General features: G+C 42.5%; 1 long non-coding RNA gene and 1 pseudogene across 2 annotated transcripts in view; one reads left to right on the plus strand and one right to left on the minus strand.

Annotated features, from left to right (window-relative positions):
- Positions 1-11246, minus strand: part of LOC116563678 — a 15048-nt pseudogene extending 3802 nt beyond the window's left edge. Inside the window, exons 1-2 of the transcript XR_004274517.1 lie at positions 11229-11246; positions 7472-7580 (exon numbers count right to left, since the gene is read on the minus strand). The product of XR_004274517.1 is annotated as a 60S ribosomal protein L8-like (transcript). The remainder of the gene's footprint in view (positions 1-7471; positions 7581-11228) is intronic.
- Positions 11247-13582: 2336 nt separating this feature from the next.
- Positions 13583-22388, plus strand: LOC116563897. Its single transcript, XR_004274623.1, has 2 exons — positions 13583-15490; positions 21504-22388. It is a non-coding gene; the product is annotated as an uncharacterized LOC116563897 (long non-coding RNA).
- The last annotated feature ends 388 nt before the right edge of the window (positions 22389-22776 follow it).

Below are 22776 nucleotides of genomic sequence, written 5' to 3' on the forward strand. Positions count from 1 at the left end.
AAAAAAGAAAGGAAGGAAGGAAAGAAGGAAAGAAAGAAAAAGAAAGAAAGAAAGAAAGAAAACTAAACAAAATAAATTCAATGTAATAATTTGTCAAAATTCCAGTAGGCTATTTTTGTTGTTTTTGAGTAGGAGTCTTGCTCTGTGCAGTGGTGTGATCATGACTCACTACAGCCTCAACTCCCTGGGCTCAAGCAATCCTCCTGCCTCAGCCCCCCAACTACCTGAGACTACCGTTGTGCACCACCATGCCTAATTTGAAAACATTTGTCTTTTTTTAGAGAAGGAGGTCTCACTATATTGCCCAGGCTGATCTCAAACTCCTGGGCTCAAGCAATCCTCCCACCTCAGCCCCCAATTACCCGAGACTATAGGTGTGCACCACCATGCCTGGCTAATTTAAATTTTTTATTTTTTTAAGAAAAGAGGTCTCACTGTATTGCCCAGGCTAGTCTCAAACTACTGGGCTCAAGAAATCCTCCTTCTTTGGCCCCCTAAAAGTGCTCAGATTATAGGCACTAGCCACCATGTCCAGCCTTTTTTTTTTTTTTGACAAGCTATTCCTAAAATTTATAGGGAAATGGCTGCCTAAGGATTGATCACCATCATGAATGACACAGTAAATATCTGAACCAGGAAGTTTATGACCAGCCAACTCCTTGAGATAACAAATGGTCATTGATGTTCTTCACCCTGGGAAGTTATCAGTACCTTTCACAGAAGTTTGGGAAAAACTAGCCAAAATGTACAAGACCACACTGGTGTCAGTTACTTGGGAGGCTGAGGCATGGGAATCGCTTGAACCTGGGAGGCAGAAGTTGCAGTGAGCCAAGATCACACCACTGCACTCCAGCCTGGGTAACACAGTGAGACTCTGTCTCAAAATAAAAAAGATGTTGAACATCATAAGTCATCAGAAAAATGCAAATTAAAACCAAATGACACTTTGGTAGGCTGAGGTGGGTGGATCATGAGGTCAGGAGTTTGAGACCAGCCTGGCCAAGATAGTGAAACCTCGTCTGTACTAAAAATACAAAAATTAGCCAGGTGCAGTGGTGGGCACCTGTAATCCCAGCTACTCAGGAGGCCGAGGCAGGAAAATCGCTTGAACCAGGGAGGCAGAGGTCATAGTCAGCCGAGATCATGCCACTGCACTATAGCCTGGGCAACAGAGCTAGACTCTGTCTCAAAAAAAAAAAAAAATGAGATACCACTACACAGTTACTAGAATGGCTAAAACAAATAAGATTGACCAAGTGAACTAGTGTTGACCTGCATTTGGAGAAACTCATATATTGCTAGCAGGAATGTATTTGGATTCGGAACTCATTTTGGTGGTGGCAGGACAACTGGCTTTGACATGATTTATGGTTCCTTGGATTATGCAAAGAAAAATGAAGCCAAACATAGACTTACAAGACATGGCCTGGATGAGAAGGAAAAGGCCTCAAGAAAGCAGCAAAGGGAACACCAGAACAGGCTGGGCATGGGGGCTCATGCCTGTAATCCTAGCACTTTGGGAGGTTGAGGCAGGTGGATCACAAGGTCAGGATTTTGAGACCAGCCTGACCAACATGGTGAAAGCCCGTCTCTACTAAAAATACAAAAATTAGCCAGGTGTGGTGGTGTGCACCTGTAATTCCAGCTACTCAGGAGGCTGAGGCAGGAGAATCACTTGAACCAGAGGTGGAGGTTGCAGTGAGCCAAAATCACGCCACTGCACTCCAGCCTGGGTGACAGAGTGAGACTCCATCTCAAAAAAATAAAAAAAGAAAGAACACCAGAACAGAACGAAGAAAGTCAGGGGTACTGCAAAGGACACTGATGTTGCTGGCGAAAAGTCAAAGGAGTAAAGATGCTGCAGTGACATTATGTGCAGCCACTGTGTGGCCTTTTCATGAGAAGATTAATAAGCTAATAACTTTCATGTGGCAAAAAAAAGTTTATATGAAAGTGCAAAGAATCCAGAAAAGTAAAACAATTTTGAAAAAGAAAAAGTTGAAGGATTTACCTGATTCTAAAACTTACTACAATACTATGGTAATCAAAGAAGTGTTATAAAGACACAATAATAGACATTTAGATAACTGGAAGGATAGAAAGTCCAGCAGCAGACCTTCACATTTTGTGTTTTTGTTGTTGTTGCTGTTGTTTTTGAGATGGAGTCTCACTCTGTTGCCCAGGCTGGAGTGCAGTGGCACAATCTTGGCTCACTGCAACCTCTACCTGTCAGGTTCAAGCAGTACTCCTACCTCAGCCTCCTAAGTAGCTGGAATTGCAGATGTGTGCCACTATGCCTGGCTAATTTTTGTATTTTTTTTTTTAGTAGAGATGGGGTTTCTCCATGTTGGCCATACTGGTCTTGAACTCCGGACCTCAGGTGATCTGCCCACCTTGTCCTCCCAAAGTGCTAGAATTACAGGCATGATCCACTGTGCGGCCCACACTTTGGTTCAGTTGATTTTCAGGAAACATGCCAAGTAATTCAATGGGGAAAGAATAGTCTTTTGAACAGAAGGTGCTGGAACGGCTGAATAACTATATGCAAAAAGATGAAATTTAATCTTTACTTCACACTATATAAAACAACTTGAATAAAACAGGACAAAATCTTTGCAAACTTGGATTAGGCAGATTTCTTGCACGTGATAGAAAAAGCATAAGCAAGCAAAGAGTTGACAAGTTGAAACTTTATAAAAATTAAAACTTTTGCTCTTCAAAAGACACCACTGAGAAATGAAAATATTTGCAAAACATACATCTGATAAAGGACTTGCATCCATAATATATTAAAAACTTCTAAAATTTGGCAATAAGAAAATAAACAACCCAGTAAGAAATGAGCAAAATAGGCCATGCACAGTTGCTTAGGCCTGTAATTCCGGCACTTTGGGAGGCCGGGGCCGGTAGACTGCTTGAGCCCAGGAGTTCAAGACCAGCCTGGGTGACATGGTGGAACAAAATAATACAAACCAATACAAATATTAGCCAAGTATTGTGGCATGCACCTGTGGTCCTAGCTACTTGGGGGAATGAGGCGGGAGGATCACTCGCACCTGGGAGGTTGAGGCTGCATTGAGCCATGATTGTGCCACTGCACTCCAGCCTGGGTGACAAAGCGAGACCCTGTCTCAAGAAAAAAAAAAGAAATGCACGAAATATTTAAGTAATCACTTCTTTCCAAAGAAGATATGTAAATAGTAAATAAGCACAAGAAAAGATGCTGAACATCATAAGTTATCAGAAGAATGCAAATTAAAACCAAAATGAGATATCACTACACACCTACTAGAATGGCTAAAACAAAAAAGACTGACCAAGTGTTGGCCAGGATATAGAGAAACTCATATATTGCTGGTAAGAACGTAAATGGTGCAGCCACTTAAATTTATTCAACTTAGCAGTTCAACTCTGAGGTATCTACCCAGGAGAAATAAAAAGTGTATGTCCACAGAAAGATGTGTATACAAATATTCATGGCAGTATATTCATAATGGCCCCAAAACTGGAAACAATGTCCATCAACTGGCAACTCAATAATCAAAATGTTGTGTATCTATAGGGTAGAATATTATTCACAATAAAAGCATGATAAGAAATTGAAGAACTCAGACACAAAGAACTACATATTGTGTGAATCTGTTTATATGAAAATTCTAGAAAAGGCAAAACTGCAGAGAAAGAAAGATCAGTGGTTGCCCAGGGCTGTGGGTAGGAGCAGAGATGGGTTGCAAACAGGCAAGAGGTTACTTTTTGTGGTGATAAAAGTGTTCTAGGCTGGACGTGGTGGCTCACTCCTGTAATCCTCGCACTTTGGGAGGCAGAGGCAGGTGAATCGCTTGAACCCATGAGTTCAAGACCACCCTGGGCAACATGGCAAAACCCTGTCACTACATAAAATACAAAAATTAGCTGGGCATGGTAATGCATACCTGTAGTGTCAGCTACTCAGGATGCTAAAGCAGGAAAATCACCTGAGCCCAGAAGGTGGAGATTGCAGTGAGCAGACATTGTACCACTGCACTCCAGCCTGGGAGACAAAGTGAGACCCTGTCTTAAAAAAAAAAAAAATTAAAAACAAAATGGAAAGCACTTATGCCTTCATGGCACCTCCTTCCTCTTTGGCTGACCTCTGAAACATCTGGTGCCTGAGTAACTCTGGGGTAAATTTCTCCTTGAGCTTTCTTCCCCCCAGCCTTGGAAGGCCTTGTGGGAGATCTGGAATGGATTGATTAGCAAGTAGCTCTAACCCTGGGGGAGCATCTTCTTTCTCTTAGTGGTGGTTAGAAAGAGAAAACTGACAAACAGGAGCACATGTGGAAGACCACACGCAGGATGGCAAAGGCCTTAAAATCATGCCTTAGTCATTCATCACTCTTCCATCAAATACTTGTTGTCTTCACTCTGCCTAATAAGTCAAATAAGTGCTGTGACTGTAAAACAATGAATATTACTGACAAGGTGCTTGCTCTCATGGAGCTTCTATTCTAATAGTATAAAGCAGAGCACAGAGCATACATAGCTGGGTAGATGGATAAAAGAAAGTAATAAGAAAACACTTAAGTTCTCTGCAGTTAAAAGAGTGAGATCATAGAATGACTGAACCACAAGAGGGAGCCAGTCATGCAAGGAGCAGAAGGAGGCACCATTTCTGTTTTAACCGCCCTAGCCATTTGAAGCCCTCAAGTCCACCTTTAAGCAGCTTCAATTTCAGAGTCTGTGTAATCACTCTCTGAACTCCCTGACCACCTTAATTCTGTCATGCTGGTGGGCAAAACTGCAACTCCAGTTAAATCCAACTTTCCACCCATACTCTTTCCGTACCCATGAGCTGGTCATAGATGGAAAACAGGCAGACAGACAAACACACCCTCCCGCACCCTGGACACACATACCATGCTGTTTGGTCTTACTTTAAATGTGTCACTAGGAATTTAAGTAGGCCCTTTCTATTTCCTAGCTAATGTCTTGTATTTCCCTGGTCCTTTCACTCTGCTACTCTATTAATGGACATCTTCATCTCTGTTTTTCTCTTCTCTCCCATCCTCACTCTCAGCTGCTGACTGTGCTTCTTTCCTTATTGAGACAATTGAAGCATCAGAAGAGGACTTCCATTCACTCTTACCCTGCCCACTTATCCATGCAGGGGTGCTGCTTTAGGCCCTGCTTTTCTCCCTATCAGTAAAGAAGCACTCTTGGTGCAGCTGTGCAAAAGCCTCCATTTATACATCAGATCTCACCCCTCTTACAGAATCAAGAACACTAGACCAGACCATACATCATCAATTTTTCCTCTACTGGATCATTTCTAACAGTATACAACCATGCTGTTGTGTCAACCATTTAAAAAACAAAAATCTTGGCCAGGCGCAGTGGCTCACACCTATAATCCCAGCACTTTGGGAGGCCAAGGCAGGCAGATCACCTGAGGTCAGGAGTTTGAAACCAGCCTGGCCAACATGGTAAAACCCCGTCTCTACTAAAATTACAAAAATTAGCCAGGCGTGGTGGCAGGCACCTGTAATCCCAGCTACTCAGGAAGCTGAGGCAGGAAAATCAGAGGTTGCAGTGAGCCAAGATCACACCATTGCACTCCAGCCTGGGGGACAAGAGTGAGACTTAGTCTCAAAAAACAAAAACAAAATAAAAATCAACTCTTGACTGCACTTCACTTCCCTTATTGGTTACCATCTTACTTCTCTGTAACCCTTATAGCCAGTTGTCTATACTAGCTGCCTCCAGTTCCTCTTCTCCTATTATTCTCTCTTAAATTCTCTCCAATCCAGCTTTTGTGCACCACTGAGGTGAAACTGACCTTTCCAAGATCAACAAAATAAACAAAACTAAAACTCTATCAGAATGAAAAAAAAAAAAAAGAATTAGGCAGCTGTAAGTTAGGGAAGCCATGTCAGGGGAATAAGATGGACAGAAGAGGACTAGATTGACTACCTGTATCGTAAGAATTCTTTACATGTTTTGTATTCTTTCCATTCCATTTGGATCTCTCTCTCTCTCTCTCTCTCTCTCTCTCTCTCTCACACACACACACACACACACACACACACACATTTTTTTCCCTAATTTTCTTTGGAATCTAGTGTTTCCCAGATTCTCAAAGCAGGCTATTAGAGTGAAATCTGAATATTAGACTAATATGCTCACCATTTAGGGAAAAGGAGAGTAAAACAAAATTATAGCAGTGAGGGAGCTTTCATTTTATGTTTTCTTATCTCTGAAATTGACGTGAAACCTCAGAAACCTAAAGGTCTCTTTAATCCAACCAGGAATAATTTAAGGAATCTAAGAAAGAGTTGCCCCCATATCATGTCCTTCTAGTCTAACATAAATGTAGTTGTGGTAATTTTGCAGCTATCCCTTTTTAAAAATAGCCCTCCCAGGAATTACATGTATTAACCTCAGGTAGCTTTGAAGGTCTGGCTACAGTACTGTGCTTGCTGATCTTATCAGTGGGAACAATTGTGACTTACTTACCTCATTGTGGTGGTCTCATACCTTTAGTGGGCAGGGTGATTTATGGACTCAGCACCAAATGAGGTAAACATTTAACAACTGTCCCCATCAGTTGGTTAATATAGGGAATCTCATTAGATAGTGCATATCATCAGCAACTGGCAAAATGTAAGTCACAATCCATTAGTGACTTACAAAATTAATTTGATGGGCTGAACAATTTTTAAAAAACAAAATAAAACAGAAAATATCAGCGCATTACGCATACTTAGGATAAGACATAGTTCGTGAGACTTTGGTTTCAGTTGTTAAGAGTAAGTTCTGATTCATAAAATCAAATTTTTATTATTTTTGTAGATGGACTCTCGCTCAGCTGCCCAGGCTGGAGTGCAGTGGTGTGATCCTGGCTCACTGCAACTACCATCTTCCAGGTTCAAGCGATTCTCCTATCTCCATCCATAATGCAATAACCAGTGTGGCAGAATGTACTAATCAAAATTTGAGAACATTTGGAAATTTTCCACATCATTTTCAGCATCATATATCACTGGGCATGAGACAAAACAAGAGGAATCTGGTGCACATTAGAGTGAGGCTTTCATGTGCAATACCAGTAAGAGCTTAAACTTTGTAAGTTAAAGTATCATAATAGAGTTTACACTTTACAAACTACTTCACATGCTTGATTTCATTTGAGTTTCTTGTCCATCTTTTGTAGCAAGCAAGACAAAAAGGTAGCAGCATCTGTGGCAGGTTTCAATGATCCATCCAGTTTAGATCAGAAGCCCAGCCAGCAGCTGCAAGAAAAGCTCTTACCCACAGTCCCAGAGAGAGACCTGGCAAGGGTGAAAACCCATATGTGGACTCTAGCCAAGTAAACTGGGGTTCAGGGCAGAACTCCAGTTCCAGGAGGGAGAATGGAAAGGGTGAACAGCAACTGGGGCAGAAGCCCAGACAGTAAACAAAGCACACAGGTGGCGAGGCCCATCCTCAGGCATACTGGATTCCAAGCTCACACCCGCAGAGTTCCAGAACTCCATGCCTGGCTTTGAAGTAGCAGCAAAAAATATCATGTGGATAAGGGACATGGTGTAGAGGTTATCAGGCACCTGCAGAGGGAAGGAGAGACTAGTAGGGAACGGAAAGTTAATCAATCAGCCTGGCATGAGTAGGGTTGCCAAATAAAATACAGGATGCCTACTGAAATTTGGATTTCAGATAAACAATGGAAATGTTTTAGTATAAGAACGTATCATGCAATATTTGGGATATGTTTATGCCAAAAAGTTATTGTTTATCTGAAATTTATATTTAACTAGGCATCTCATATTTTTATTTACTAAATGTGGCAACTCTTCCTGTGGGTGTGATGAAGAATGAGGCTGGAAGGGTTGGCAGAGGAAGATCATAAAGGGCCTGTGTGCCATGCTCAGCAGATAATGGGGAGCCAGGAAAATTTTTAAAGCAGGGGAATAGTATAAAAGGGTTTGCATTTTAGAATCATTGTAGTAGCCCTGTGGAAAACAAAACAGAGATCAGAAGGACAGGAATTGAGAGATCAGAAAGCTATTTCAATAGTTCAGATTTGAGGGAAACTGAAAATAACTTAACCCACTTCACAGTCCTGCCTAAAACCAGCAAGGCTCCCAGGTTCACTTGGGCTGTAATGACCAAACTATTCTTTCAAGAGCTACTCTTTGGTGTTTTTTTGTTTTTGTTTGTTTGTTTGATTTGAGATGGAGTCTCGCTTTGTCACCAGGCTGGAGTGCAGTGACAAGATCTCGGTTCACTGCAACTTCTACCTCTCAGGTTCAAGCGATTCTCCTGTCTCAGCCTCCCAAGTAGCTGGGACTACAGGTGCGTGCCACCACGTCCAGCTAATTTTTTTTTTTTTTTTTTTTGTAGATACAGGGTTTCACCATGTTGGCCAGGATTGTCTCTTATCTCCTGACCTCGTGATCCACCCATCTCGGCCTCCCAAAGTGCTGGGATTACAGGCGGGAGCCACTGCGGCTGGCCCATCATCTTTGTTTCTTTAGCACCTGACCCAGGGCTGGGAATAAGTTTCTCAGAAAATAGTTCTTGATTAAAGCGGCCTAATTAATTAACAACCAGAAGTGCTTCCTATTAACTACATTTCTCCAATATTACTTCAAAGGTACAACCTGGCATATTTTTCACATGAATGTAGCAGAAGCTTGCCTCTTATGATGGACCAGAAAATTGTTTTTTAAAGCTGAAGAATTACACTGATTAGATGAAATTTTAAAGATAATATTCCTCATTTATGTGAAAATGTGAAAATTTTTTCTTGAATTTTCCTGCTTCCACAAGCTTTATCATATGTGGAAATTAGTAAATCTCAGAAAAAAAAAGTCTTAAATACATCTCAGGTAGAGAAACATAAACTGGTACAAAGTGGTCTTCGCCTTCAGCTACCAGTAGCAGTATAGTTCCTTGTATCTGTGTCTCTTCCAAAGCTGAAGTGTGAATTTTTTGAGGGCAGGAACTAACCTAATTTAGCTTCCTAGTCGCAGAACTTTCATTAATAGTTGGTTTACTGAATTTCCAAGATCAGGCAGTCAAAAGGGAAAAAATAATTCTGGGAAGCGTATGAGGTAAATAAAAATGCAATTTAAAAATTATTATAATGACCCTTTATTGAAAATTATGTTCCAAGTGTCATGCTAGATGCTTTATATATGTTTTAATACATTTTGATTACACTTCAATTCTAAAAACTATTCTTTGAACTGTTATAACACTCATGTTACGGGTAAAGAAACTAAGAAACGGCCAGGTGCAGTGGCTCACACCTGTAATCCCAGCACTTTGGGAGGCTGAGGCAGGTGGATCATGAGGTCAGAAGTTCAAGACCAGTCTGGACAAGATGATGAAACCCTGTCTCTACTAAAAATACAGAAATTAGCTGGGTGTGGTGGCAGGTGCCTGTAATCCCAGCTAGTCAGATGGCTGAGGCAGGAGAATTGCTTGAACCCAGGAGGCAGAGGTTTCAGTGAGCCGAGATCGTGCTACAGTTTGGGCAACAAAAGCGAGATTTCGTCTCAGAAAAAAAAAAAAAAAAAAGAAAGAAACATAGAATCACAAATAAGTAATTTGCCCAGACTGACATAGTTAACAAATTGGCAGAACAGAGATTAGTATCAGACTCCAAAGTCTATGCTCTCACTATGACACCAGGAATTGTCATTTTAAAGTGTATATTGGAGAGAGGAAGATTGGTGAGGTTCTTATAAAAACTTCCTTTAATCAGCCACTACATGATATCTCAGAAAACTAAAGTTTGATTTTTTAAAAATATGTGAGTACATGTGTGTAAGACAAGAGATATGAAGGTATTTCTTACATGTTTTCAGCCATGTTCTTTTTCTGTTCAGTTTTATAATTAAAAGGACAAATGACTTTACATATACAATTAGACTGCATCTCCACCTTGACTGCAAACTGATGTTACACTTAAATTATAATCACACTGTTGTTATCAGGGATTAAACATATGGGTTGTAGATGTTATAATCAGTCATAACAATTTCATTTATCCCATCCAGAGGAATACATGCAGATCATGTTCAGACATGCAATGGAACCTTAACAGTCCACATGTATAAGAACTTATCTGTGACAATCCAGATCCTCCTCTGAGCTGTAAATATAATTGTATACAGCAGTTGTTCTCTGGTTTTGTTTGTTTTTTTGGTAAATGTGTACTTTTTGCCTGATGCTAACATCTTTTCAACAGCCCTCTTTTGCCTGCTCAACCGCCAGCCTCCCAGTTCACTGATCCCAGGAAGAATCAGAGTCTTGTCTGCCCAGGATGATTTTCTTCCAGTCTGTGCCAGGTTAAATCACAGCTAAGCTTTACCAAACTTTTGGAGTCTATAAAAGCGAAAGTAAGTCATAAAGTACAAGTGTTGGCATAACTAATTTATTTATATGAAATAATTTAAAGAAGAGGAACCAAATATCGTAAAATGATGGGGGGAAAGCAGCTGATTTAAAAAATTGAGAAAAAGAGCCGTACATGGTGGCTCACACCTGTAATCCCAGCACTTTGGGAGGCCGAGGTGGGCATATTACCTGAGGACGGAAGTTCAAGACCAGCCTGACCAACATGGAGAAACTCCGCCTCTACTAAAAATACAAAATTAGCTGCCCGTGGTGGCATGTACGTAATGTAATCCCAGAGACTCGGAAGGCTGAGACATGAGAATCGCTTGAGCCCAGGAGGCGAAGGTTGTGGTGAGCCGAGATCACTGCCATTGTACTTCAACCTGGGCAACAAGAGTGAAATTCCATCTCAAAGAAAAAAAAATTTAGAAAAGCGAAACATGTTTTGCCTGGCTTTGTAAATAAAGAAGCCTGCCAAAAATGGTCTACAAAGGTGTAAGACTCAAAAAGCATCTCCAGTGTTCTACCTTCACCAGAAACATCAAAGGAATTTCCTAGGATGGAATTATGGAAAAGATCCTCTTCAGGCCTTCATTTGCTCATTCATTGCTAGGCATGGTGCTACACATGGGACATAGGAAATAGATATCGCTTGGACCTGGCCCTCAGAGCTTACCCTCAGAGGGAGATGCGGCAACTGTGCTGTACCCTGATCTGTGAAAGGCATCAGGAAATAAATGTAAAAACCACACAGTGGGTGCACAAAGGGGAGAGTGGTCAACTCTGTGAGTCTAATAAAAATAATTCACAACAATCACATACCAATGTTCAGTGAGTCCTGTCCCTACCCCATCTTCTAACGCCATCCCCTAAGAGAAATGACAGGTGAACAGGGCACAATCGAAGCTGGGCTCTAATTAAATGTGTGCTCTAGAGCAACTCCTAGCTCTCTCAGGGCTTCCGTTTCTCTGCCTGTAACGCCAGGAACCCTATTCAACTATAGAGTCCATTTCTGCTTTGAATTGTGAAATAAAAGGCAAAAACAAAGCAAAACAAAAAAACCCAAAACCAGAAAGGAAACTCACGAGAAACAAAAGTGAAAGTGCCTGAAAAGAACCCAGTAGTAAACAGGAGTACAAAATTCTCTATCTCACCGGAAAAAGTGGCAGAGTTCGCAAATATTTTTTTTCAGCAACCGTGAACTTCGGAAAGAATGAAATGTCTATCACGCCTTCTGAATGTGAATAAGATCAGTGTAACACGAATCCACCTTGCTCTATGCAACTGCCTTCTGAAACAATCCTCTCTGACCCTGAACAACCACTTATTTAAATAAGCGGTTCTTAAATAAATCAATCCGTAGTGAATGGTCCATCACCACAAAACCAATCCCCATTGAACACCACACTAGGGTGTGTCCCACTTTGGGAAAAGGGAGAAAACGGGAGTAAAGAAAGAGGAGAAGGATTGGAACCAACATTAGATTGTGCCTGGTGTTGCCACGCGGTTGTCATAAACAACAGCATCGAAGCAAACTGTATTAAAACTTAGGAAATACAGCGGCCTTTAAACTCTATTATGTCCCCGCTCGTGGCAATAGTGAGACTTCTCTGAACGTAGCCAACAACGGTACAGACCCCCCGGGAAGGAGAGCGAGCTCTGGGGCGGACCGGCGAGTGAAGGCAGCCGGAGATGGGGAGCAGGCTGACAGCTTCTGCGGCGCGTGAGGGGCCGGGCTGGGCGACCGTCACAGCCAAAGGGTGTGAGCTGGACCCTCCGGGGTCACTGGGCTCCCCAGGGTGGGAGGATGGATGCTGCCTGTCTGTTGCTGGAGCCTCCCTTCTCGCAGCAGAGGAGGGAGGGCGCGCGCACGTACACACACACACACACACACACACACACACACACACGCACACACATCTTTCCCCTGGAGTTGTGTCTCGTCTCCCTTTTGTTTTCCCCCCTTCCCGGTCATGAGACCCGGAAGTTTTTTTTTTTTTTTTTTTTTTTTTTTAATCCCGTCTCTCTCGCTCCCTTTTCCAACCCCCCCTCATCTATCACATGGCAGAGATAGAATAAAAACAGAAAAATGGCGACGGTCACGTTGTGGCGAGCCTTGCTGCGTCATTAGATAATCCTCATGCAAATAGCGGGAAGAACAAAGGAAGGGGGGCCCGGGACCCCCGGGGGCGCAGGTGGGTGTGGGGGCGGCGGCCGGGCGCGGGGGCGGCGGGGCGCGCGGCCCGCGGGAGGCGTAAGGCAAGCGGCGTGTGGCCGCGCGGGGCTCGGGATGCGGACTGTGGACGTCCGAGTGCGCGCCCGTGCGCCGCCGTGGAGCGCTGGCTGCTGCGCTCCCGGCCCAGTATCCGGGCGCGTCGGAGCCGGCCTGGGGGCGCGGAAAGCTGTGGGGCGCACGGAGCCGCTCCGGAGGGGCTGGCCGCGGCGCACACGCACACGTAGCCGCGGGGCTCGGCCCGCTCAGCGTCAGCAAAGGGGTCTGGGGGAGGGCCGGGCGGCACCGGGGGCCGAGGGCGCGCCCCTGCCCCGCGCCGAGCGCCTGCCTTCAGCCGCCTTGGGGGACCGCACGTAGTTCACCACCTCGGGGTAGGCGGCGGGGCGCGGGGGCGGCGCGGGGCGGGCCGGGCCTCCACACTACAGGACGGACTTCGAGGGTGTTGCCGGGCTGGGTTTGTTGTTGTTAGCGCGCGCAAGTGTTTTTCCCTAGGGGTAGCGGGGCGACCTCGCCCATGGGCATTTCCGCGGTTTCCCGCGGCCCTCGCTGGGGTGTCAGTGGCGGCGCGGGGAGCCCCGGGCGCCCGGCTCGGCCCCCGGGAGGGGAGCGGCGCGGAGGGGCGGTGTGTGTGTGTGTGTGTGTGTAAATGTTGCGCACTCGCTTTTCCCCCACCCCCGCCCGCGTCCAGGGTGCTGGCGTGGGTCCCTCGCCGTCCGGCGGCGACTGTAAATAGAGCCTGGATGTTGTTTACATGAAAGATCCAGCGGGAGGAGTCTAAGAGGAGGCGGCGGCGGCGGCGGCGGCGGCGGAGGTGGAGGAGGAGGGAGGGAGGAGAGAGGAAGACCGGAGTCCCCGCGGCGGCGGCGGCGGCGGCGGTGGCGGTCCGGAGAGAGGGCGAGCCCCGCGCGGCGCCGGAGAGCGGACGCTACCACGAGGCTGGGACGCTGGAGTCTGGGGTAGGAGGGAGAACGGGCACGGGGCGGGAAGAGGGGTCCGTCAGTGGCGTTTTTAGCTTGCACCCCGCCACGCAGATTCTCCCTGGCCGGAGAGGAGGAGGGTGGAGGGAAGGCGGAGAAGCCTCGATTTCTCTGCACGTTCGGGAACGCCTTCTCCCCCTTCGTTCTCCCATTCCCTGTCTTTTCCCGCTCCTCTGCGGTCTCACCTGTTTATTTCCGTCAGCTGGAGCTCGCGGTTTTTTATATGGGCATGAGAGTCTGTTTCTTTTATTAGAAACATTATTGGGGAGAGGGGTGCGTTGCTGTAATATGTGCCGGTCCAGGTCGGTTTTCAGGCAGGGGGAGGGGACTTGGCGGAGACGCCGGCTTCTGGCCGCAGCTGACCCCAGGGCTTCTCCCTGCCTTCCCGTACGAGGAATTCTTTCCCTCACTCTGCTACCCGCACACCAGCTGCCACCTTCCTGGAGAAAGACCACACCTGTGCTTATACCCGCTTTGGAGGAGAGGTGAGCTGAGAAACCAGGGAATCCCCTGCTCTCCAGGATTCTTGGTTATTCCCCTCCCCAATCTCAGCATTGGCCAAAAATTGCTTTCACCTGCTGATTTCATTCGACATGCCTGTCTCCCACCACCCTTTCCCCCGGCAAGTTGTGGTCTGAAAATGTTTTGGGATTTTCTCTTCCCTTTGGATATGGCCCCCACCAATCAGCAAATAGCTCCTGGGCTTAGGTTGAGAGATAGAGAGGGGGAGGGGGGGAGAGAGAGAGAGAACCCCCTTCGCCTGGTGCGCTGTTTTTTATTCCCCTCTGGGTCTTCTAATGGAATCTGCTCTCCTCCCATAGCCCCCTTTATTCTCCCCCTAAGCTTAACCCAGAACCAGGCCTAAACAGCCTGTCTCTGGCGTTCTTTCTCCAGGCCCCACCCTGGCCCCTTTTGCTTTTCCAGAGCCAAAAAACGCCTCCCAAGCAGAAGACACACCCAGCCCCAAGTCTAACCATTCCAAAAGGGAGGAGAACACAGTGGAAGAACAGGGACCCAAGGGTCTCCTTCTGTCTTGAATATTCCAAGCGTTTCCCTCTTCAAGGCTCCTAGCTATGTAATCCCTTTTTTATTATTACCAATTGTCTCTCCCATTCTCTTTGCCCCTTGTCCTATGATAGATATTTAGGGAGAGGGGTGGAGAAGGAGGTTGTCACCCTCTCTTCCTTGCAGTGAGATATTTTTCTTTTTCTCAGACTTTTCATTTATTAGATGTTTAGCATGTAAAATATGTAAATCTGTTTGCAGGCTTATTTGAACTTGTTTTCTTGCTGGCTGAGGAATAGCTGATACTCTAAAGGGAAGAAGGGGGAAAAAGATCAAAAGTAATACTCTAAGTTTTCCCCATTTGAGCATCCCCAGAGTTGCCAGAGAAGACCCTCCTGAAAAAACCAAAAGTCTCCCTTCCATGACATCACCACCTAAGCCCTTCCAACTTTAGCTTCAGAACAGGAAGAAGGCTCAAAATAGAATTACCTTAGGAATCCAGCTCCTTGAAAAGATCAACTTTTAAATCAGCTGCAGGAGGAACACAGTGAACTTTGACATGGGTAGTGAGCAGGGAGAGAAGGCTGTATGGTGTGCATAATTGGTTCCTTTGGGGGAGGGTTGTGGGATACTTCCCATGTATTTCAGAAAAGCTTTTCTCTAGATAGAGTTAGGTACCTAGACCTATGAATATTAAATAGGTTGGTTCGAGATTCATTTATTGAATTATTCATAAGTTTTGGTATGTCAACAATAACAAGCACTTATCAGAATATGAATTAAAGAGGGGCTCCTCTGCAGAGTCTGCTCTAGACAGAGAAGGTTGTTTCAGGAAGATAGGAGGGAGCACTTAAGGAAGACAGAGAAGCTGAGGATGCAGTGACAGCTGCTGTATGTAAGTTGAGAGGCTCATAAACAATAATTGTAACTTTTGTAGATGACTGATACCCTGGACAAAGAAGTAAAGATGTCAGGATTTTCCACCTTTACCTTGGAAATTAACCCGTTGTCTTTGAATCTCAGGGCCTCCATTCTGTCCCTGAATTGAGATTTGCCTTCCTCTCTGAGCTAAAATAGTTACTCAGTCTTTTGGAAGAGCTGCCTAATAAATGATCGTTACTGAAGTGTTGACAACTTAAGGATTGGAAGTGGAGCAGAAAATACTTGGTATAATTTGAGCACTTGGTGGGTGCTGTAAGATGACTTGCTGGTTGATGGGGTAACTTCTTTTACTCTGGTTCAGGTTTAAAAGAATCCAGGTGACAGAGATAAGACACCTGCCCTAATATGGTATCTACTGGCCCCGTGGCTATTAACCAACCACCTGAAATATGGCAAGGGTGAGAAAGAGCTCAATTTTAGATTTTATTTAATTTTAAAAATTGGTAACTTGGTTTAGTTATTGGAAAGCTTATTTATGTTTGGAAACACACTTGAGCGTATGCATCTACTTTTAAAACTAAGTTTTTTGAAATCTAAATACAAATTAAGTATTTCCAATGAAAATTTAGAATTGGGGTGTGTAAGTGCAAGGTACTCTTCAGATTTCAAAGACAGTAGAATAGTGCATCAATTTTATGTTGATTGCATGTTCAGATGATAATATTTTAGATATATTGGGTTAAATGAATATACTATTAATTCTGCCTGTTTATTAATGTGGCTACTAGAGAATTGAAAATTACGTGTGTAGCTTGCATTATACCACAGTGGACAGCTCAGGCCTGCATCACTCCTTTTCATCTATGGATTAATTTCCTTTCCTTTTTTTTTCCCCACCACCCTGAGATGAAGTCTCTCTCTCTCACTGTGTGGTCCAGGCTGGAGAGCAGTGATGTGATCTTGGCTCACTGCAACCTCCGCCTCCCAGGTTCAAGTGATTCTCCTGTCTCAGCCTTCAGAGTAGCTGGGACTACAGGCATGCGCCACCATGCCCTGCTGATTTTTTGTATTATTAGTAGAGATGCAGTTTCACCATGTTGGCCAGGCTGGTCTTGAACTCCAAAGCTCAGGTATTCTGCCCGCCTCGGCCTCCCAGAGTGCTGGTATTACAGGCGTGAGCCACTGTGCCTAGCCCTTGGTTTAATTTCAAAAGTGGTAACTGTATGAAATATTGTTATTTCATGTTTGTGAGCTATCTACTTTCCACTGCAGTGTTCCGTGTGATGATTGGGGACCCCAGGTATTACATTATTACTGTTACAATAGGGAGATAAGTGTAAAAGTCCAGAGTTCTAGAATGGCTAGCAGGGGTGTCCTGGGAAAATTTGGATACCCACATATCTGGCTATTGCGGCTTTTGTAAAAGGCTCCTGGGCATAGCAAAAGATACCAGAAAATGTGTGGCAAAATAACAGTTGTGACACCTGGTGGCATTTTAGTGATTCTACTCATCTGTCACTCACTTCCATTTATTTTTTCTTTTCTTCATCTACTTTCTGCCTCCCCCGCCACCCTCCATCAGGGCTCCACTGGTGGTAATTGGGCCCACAAGGTGGATGACTCCTTTCCTCCAAAAACAGTACAATGCTGACATGAATAGAGGTAGTGCTGTCTTGGGGGGTTTGTTTTGTCTAATGAGATTCATAAATCTCACTGGAAGAACTTAGGGACTATTCAGTACTATCCCTTTATTTTATAGATGCCAAACTGCCCAACACCTTACCTAAGACCATATAAACAGAGACTGGAATTAAACATACTCGTGTTGATAACCTATTTAGAGACTCCCTGAGAAATGGAGAGGTTTGTCAATTAATCAAGTATTTGTTGAGCTAGCATTTTGTGGAAGTGACCACTAAGTGTTGTGAAGGGACATGAGTAAAATAGTTTCTGACTTTAGAAAGAGACCTGTTGACTTGAGAAATAAGGCATAAACAGCACCAAATTAAATTACAGTATACAATACGGTACTTACTGAATGCACTGCCACTGTGGCATGTGTTACTAGTAGAAATGTGTTCATTTTCCAGATGTAGGAATAGAAGCTTCGAGGGGTGGACTCTGCAGGAAAGTGGAATGTAATTTGTTCCTGGAACAGCCCAAGGCTGTAGAATTGGAGGGCATTGCAAGCTTTTGGTATTGGCCTCTTGAGCTGTCCATTAAGGGAATTTGAAAATCTGAGACCCAGCATTTTTAAATGGCAGAGCTGCAGTAATGAGGAAATCGTGGATTAATTGGAGACCATCAGGGTTTTTAGAGATGTTTAGCCAGGGGTGGATCATTTTGAACTTAGCTGGCATGTAAAACTGACTTGTGAGCAATCTATAACATCTAAAATCTGGGGAGTGAGAGTGGTGAAATGTGATCTAGAGCAAAATCAGAAAGTAAATTAACTTTGGAGTATACAGTTGGACTAAAAACATGGTGCTGAGGACATGTTTGAAGGGGAGAGGCCTGTATAATACAATATATATGGGCCAGTCCATGTATTTATAAATTTTTAGTCTCCTGGAGCCTTTTTGGACTAAAATCTTTGTCAACATGAGGGAGAAAGCTCATTCTTCTTGTGTTACTTGTCCATAGGTTTTTTTTTCCTCCACATGAACCTGCTAAGGTTATACAGCATGAGATTATTTAGGCGCCAGTGCTCAAAGTCAGTTAAAATGATGACACCCCAGTTAATGCTTCTCTTCGAGAATAGGGGCTAACTTTGCACAGGGCAGTGTTCCTTGACTTCTTCTTGGCTTTTTGCCAATGTCTTTTTCCGCAAAAGAGAAAAAATCTGTAACCTGCCACCCCCATTAATCTTTGACACAAATTAGTTTTTAAAAATTCAAAATAGCAAAGTTTGCAATAAAATGCAAGTATATATTCTGTGCACTTGTGACAAAGCAGTAGTTGACATTCGAACAACTTTTGCTTACGTGTTTATAACATCTCAGTGAGGTCAAATTTGCACATTTTATATAGTATCACAGAATTAGATGATGATTTTCAAATTGTAAAATCACACTAGTTAAAAGGTCAGTGGATTTAAATACACTATAGTTTAAAAGTATTTTCAAATATTTCGCATGGCCAGCAACTTATGGTACCTTCATTTATTTAATATATAATCAGATATTTAAAGGTTTAAAATAATATTTTCATTTTAGGTTATAAATAAGAGGGATGTAGCATGTTTTTTGTGCTTATATTTGTTGGTTGGTTGATTGAGAAAGGGTCTTATTTTGTCACCCAGGCTGGAATGCAGTGGTACAGTCATGGCAGCCTCGGCCTCTTATATTCAAGCAGTCCTCCCGCCTCAGCTTCCAAAGCAGCTGGGACTACAGGCCTGTGCCATCATACCCTGCTAATACTATTTTTTGTAGAGATGGAGTTCCACTATGTTGCCCAGGCTCGTCTTGAACTCTTGGGCTCAAGGAATCCTCCTGCTTCGGCCTCCTAAAGCGCTGAGATTACAGGCATGAGCCAACATGCCTGGCCTTGTACTCCACATTATTTTAAAAGTTCCTTGGTATGCCAGTTTTCTATAAGTACCTGATTTTGTAGATAATATTTGGTATATGCATTATGAAGAATTGTTCCTAGTTGTATCATTTTTAACATCAAAGAACTAGTTTAAAGTCAGTTTGGGTCCTGGAGGAAAGCATTTTACATCACTGTTTTCTCTCTTTCTCTCTCGGTATGCAGTTATTTTGTCTTACTGTAGTATGAGTTCTTGTAGTCACTTGTTTATAAATTTAAACAGCTCAGTTCTTAGAAGAAACATGTTGAAAAAGAAATATTTCTGATGAATTTAAATTTTCAAAAATGCACATTTATAAACATAATTTTCAAGATAGAGCAAGTCACATTTTTGAAGCATTTATTATTTTAAAAATAGTGTTCTGAATTTTTCTTCCTTGAAACTGCTTTAGAATCTGAGAGAATATTACTTTTAAGTAACTATTCACAGAATAATGACAATTTGCTGCTTGTTATTATGGATGCTTTACTTTTTTTTAATTTAGGTAGAGAAAAATGCCATGAGAGAAAAATAAGGAGAAAAAGGAAGTATCTTTTACTTATTGTACCAAAAATGTTTAGTTGTTGTATGGATTTTGGTGATGGCTAATAGAGTGAATTTAAACTTTGCAGTACGTTACATTTACTTCATCTTAATACTTCATATTTAGACATTCAATCACACTAATACTTATTTTGGTGAAGAACAGTCTAATAACTACCAAATATGTCAGGGTTATTTATTTGTCTCCATACTTACCCAACCTTGAGTATTTCAGGGTAAGTATTCATTTTTCCAAAGCTGACAGAATTTGTAGTCAAGAAATATTAGGTGGTAATCTTATCCTTTTAGGTGGGACAGCTATCTAAAATTTTACTCCAAAATAATCAGAGTATCTTTGTTCACGTAACAGATGTTTATAATTTGGGTGAAAATGTGCAGCTATTTCCAGGAACCTTAGGTTATGGTATCCAACTGTGATTTTTTTTTTTTTTTTTTTAAATCTTCATTGCCCTCTTGTGTTTCAACTCTGTATTACAGTTGGCTGAGGCCTAGATGATGACCTCCTTAATTTTTAGATATTTTTGCACTTTAGACAATGTTGTTTTAAATTTTTGTGTAGGTGGATTGTTTCATTGGATATTACTTTTCTGAAGGTAAGATCATTTTCATAGTACATAAAGTTAATAGTTGAGTTATATTCACTGTACGCTCTTATTTTCTGACTTCCGCTGATTTAAAGAATTGATTCATCTATCTGACTTATTTGAAGTACAGTGCTAATATCTAATATGCATATAATGAGTCTTCGAAATTGAGCAAATGCCTAATGAAAACATAATTATTTTTCAAATATCTGTCAAATTCCACTCATACCGAAATAACTTGAAACTTTATGACTGACATGGAAAAACCCGAGTGAATCATGGTTTTAATAAGTTGATATTCTGATGCCTGAATTCCAATTTCAGAATCTTTTGTACTTTTTATTAAAATAAGAATCACCCCTAAAATGACTTCAGAGTACATCTCAAAGGTATAGATAATTTAAAAGCAAGTGATGTGTGTATATGTTATTACTTTAAAAAATGTATTCTGAAGGTTGTCAGTATCACTATAGGTGTAGAATTGACATAAAATATCAATGTTATCAATTTGAGTACATTCTTGGCACTCAGAACAAGAGGAATGATTGTCATTTTTTGCTAATGTGCATTTTTCTTCTTAATTATAAAACCCCACTAGTTTCTGCTTCATGATCTCAGTTACTGAGAAAAGTAAAAATAAAAAGTAAATGTTTAGAAATCCTGTTTGTGTAAACTGAATATCCAGTTGATGGAGTTGGACAGCTAGAGTAGGGTAGGGGAAAAAAAAGCACTAGGTTCACTCATTTGACATGGATCTGAGCATGGGTTCACCATAACTTAGCAATACTGTACATGATCTCTTGTCAATCATCTAACCTCTCTGAGGTTTTTTTTTTTTCTATCTGTGAAATGGTGTAATAATATCTAACCTATTTCCAGAATCCTTTTTTGATGAATTAATGAATAATTCATTGCCAGCCCCGTAGGGCTCTTGTGAAAACCAAATGAGAAAACATGTAGAAAATTTTTGAATGTTTGGCAGATGTGAAGTAGTATTGTCATGTTTGCTTATGACCACTTTGAAGACAGGAATCATGTCTTATTTATCTTTATTTCCTGAACATCTAGAAGAGGCCTTCTAACACAGTAGTCGCTCTCTATATATAATCAGTGATTGAGGTCAGGGAGGCATAGTCAGTGAATCCATGCATGAAAGAGTTAGACTGAAAGATGCTGGAAGCTTGCTGCATATTTGATGTATTATCAGAGCAAAAACCTAATCATGCAGTTGTTCATCCGCATTAATATGTATAAGTCATGTGTTCATCTTTCATTCTAATATAATTCAACTGGGCCTTTTAATATTTCAGCCTCACCACTTGCTGGGCTCTGATCCTTCTTTTTCTTCTGCCTCCTCACGTCTCCAACCAGAAGGGGATCTTTTAGTCCTTCACTTCATGGGGAGCCTTCAGAGAGAGTAATGCAGCCACCAGAAAGGATGCCGTTTACCGACACAGTGACTGACAGGCTGCCCTGGCTCAGTTATCACAGTGCTGATGCTGTCCATTCTAAAGGTACAGTACTGTGATAACTGAAGGATGGCAGCCATCTTGCCTTCCATCAGAGGAGCCTCATCGTGCCCAGGAAGAAAGAAGGCGAAAGAGGAATGTGAAACAGGTGGCCGGGACCCAGAAACCCTCTTACCCTGCGCCTCTGTCGTATTTTTTCCTGGGGCATAGGGAGAGTTATTCTGCTTCTCTTTGCCTTGTTTTGTAAAATGGGATAGTTGTTGGAACAGCAGTGTTGTGCTGAGTGAACATATATTAAGCTGTTTGAAATCTTTAGGAGACTGAAAATAGATAAGTATTAGTTAATATTTCTGGAATGATATTCAGAGAACTTTGTATCATTTTTGTAAGTGTGAAAGGTAACCTAATTAGAACAGCTTGGCTCTTGTCGGCACACTTCTAGATTTCAAAATCAGATTCTACTTACAGAGAGGAAAAAAAGAGTCCAATATGTTGAATGGTATTGAAAGTATTGCATAAATAAAAGTCCATCTTTGTAGACTAGCTTATTGAAGTGAGGAAAGAAAAAAGCATATCTTTGTCTTGAAGGAGTAGATAGTGACATGTCATGTTTATTTCAGGATATTTAGGATCTGGCCTAATTCAAAAGAATATTTACGGAATGCCCATGTTATTGCTGCTGCTGTAACCTTTACAAAAAAATAAAATGTAAATTATTTTATTTCTGTCAAATAAGGATTAGTCTGCAATGAGGAATGTGAAGCTGTAAACACCAAGGCAGCGACACATGTGCATGAAAGACTAGGAAATTTTTTTTTTTTTTTGAGACAGGGTCTCTGTTGCCCACACTGGAGTGCAGTGGCGTAATCATAGGTCACTGCAGCCTTGATCTCCCAGCTCAAGCAATCCTCCTGCCTCAGTCTCCTGAGTAGCTGAGACTACAGGCTCAGGCCACTCTCCTGTAAATATTTAGTAGAGACAGGAGCTCACTATGTTGCCAAGGCTGATCTTGACCTCCTGAGCTTAATTGATTCTCTCACGTTAGCCTCCCAAAGTACTGGGATTACAGGCATGAGCCACCACACCCAGCCATGACTAGGAAATTTAACAGAGC

This window comes from Sapajus apella, unplaced genomic scaffold (genome assembly GCF_009761245.1).
Source record: "Sapajus apella isolate SASKATOON/1434 unplaced genomic scaffold, GSC_monkey_1.0 scaffold36, whole genome shotgun sequence".
Classification (NCBI taxonomy): domain Eukaryota; kingdom Metazoa; phylum Chordata; class Mammalia; order Primates; family Cebidae; genus Sapajus; species Sapajus apella.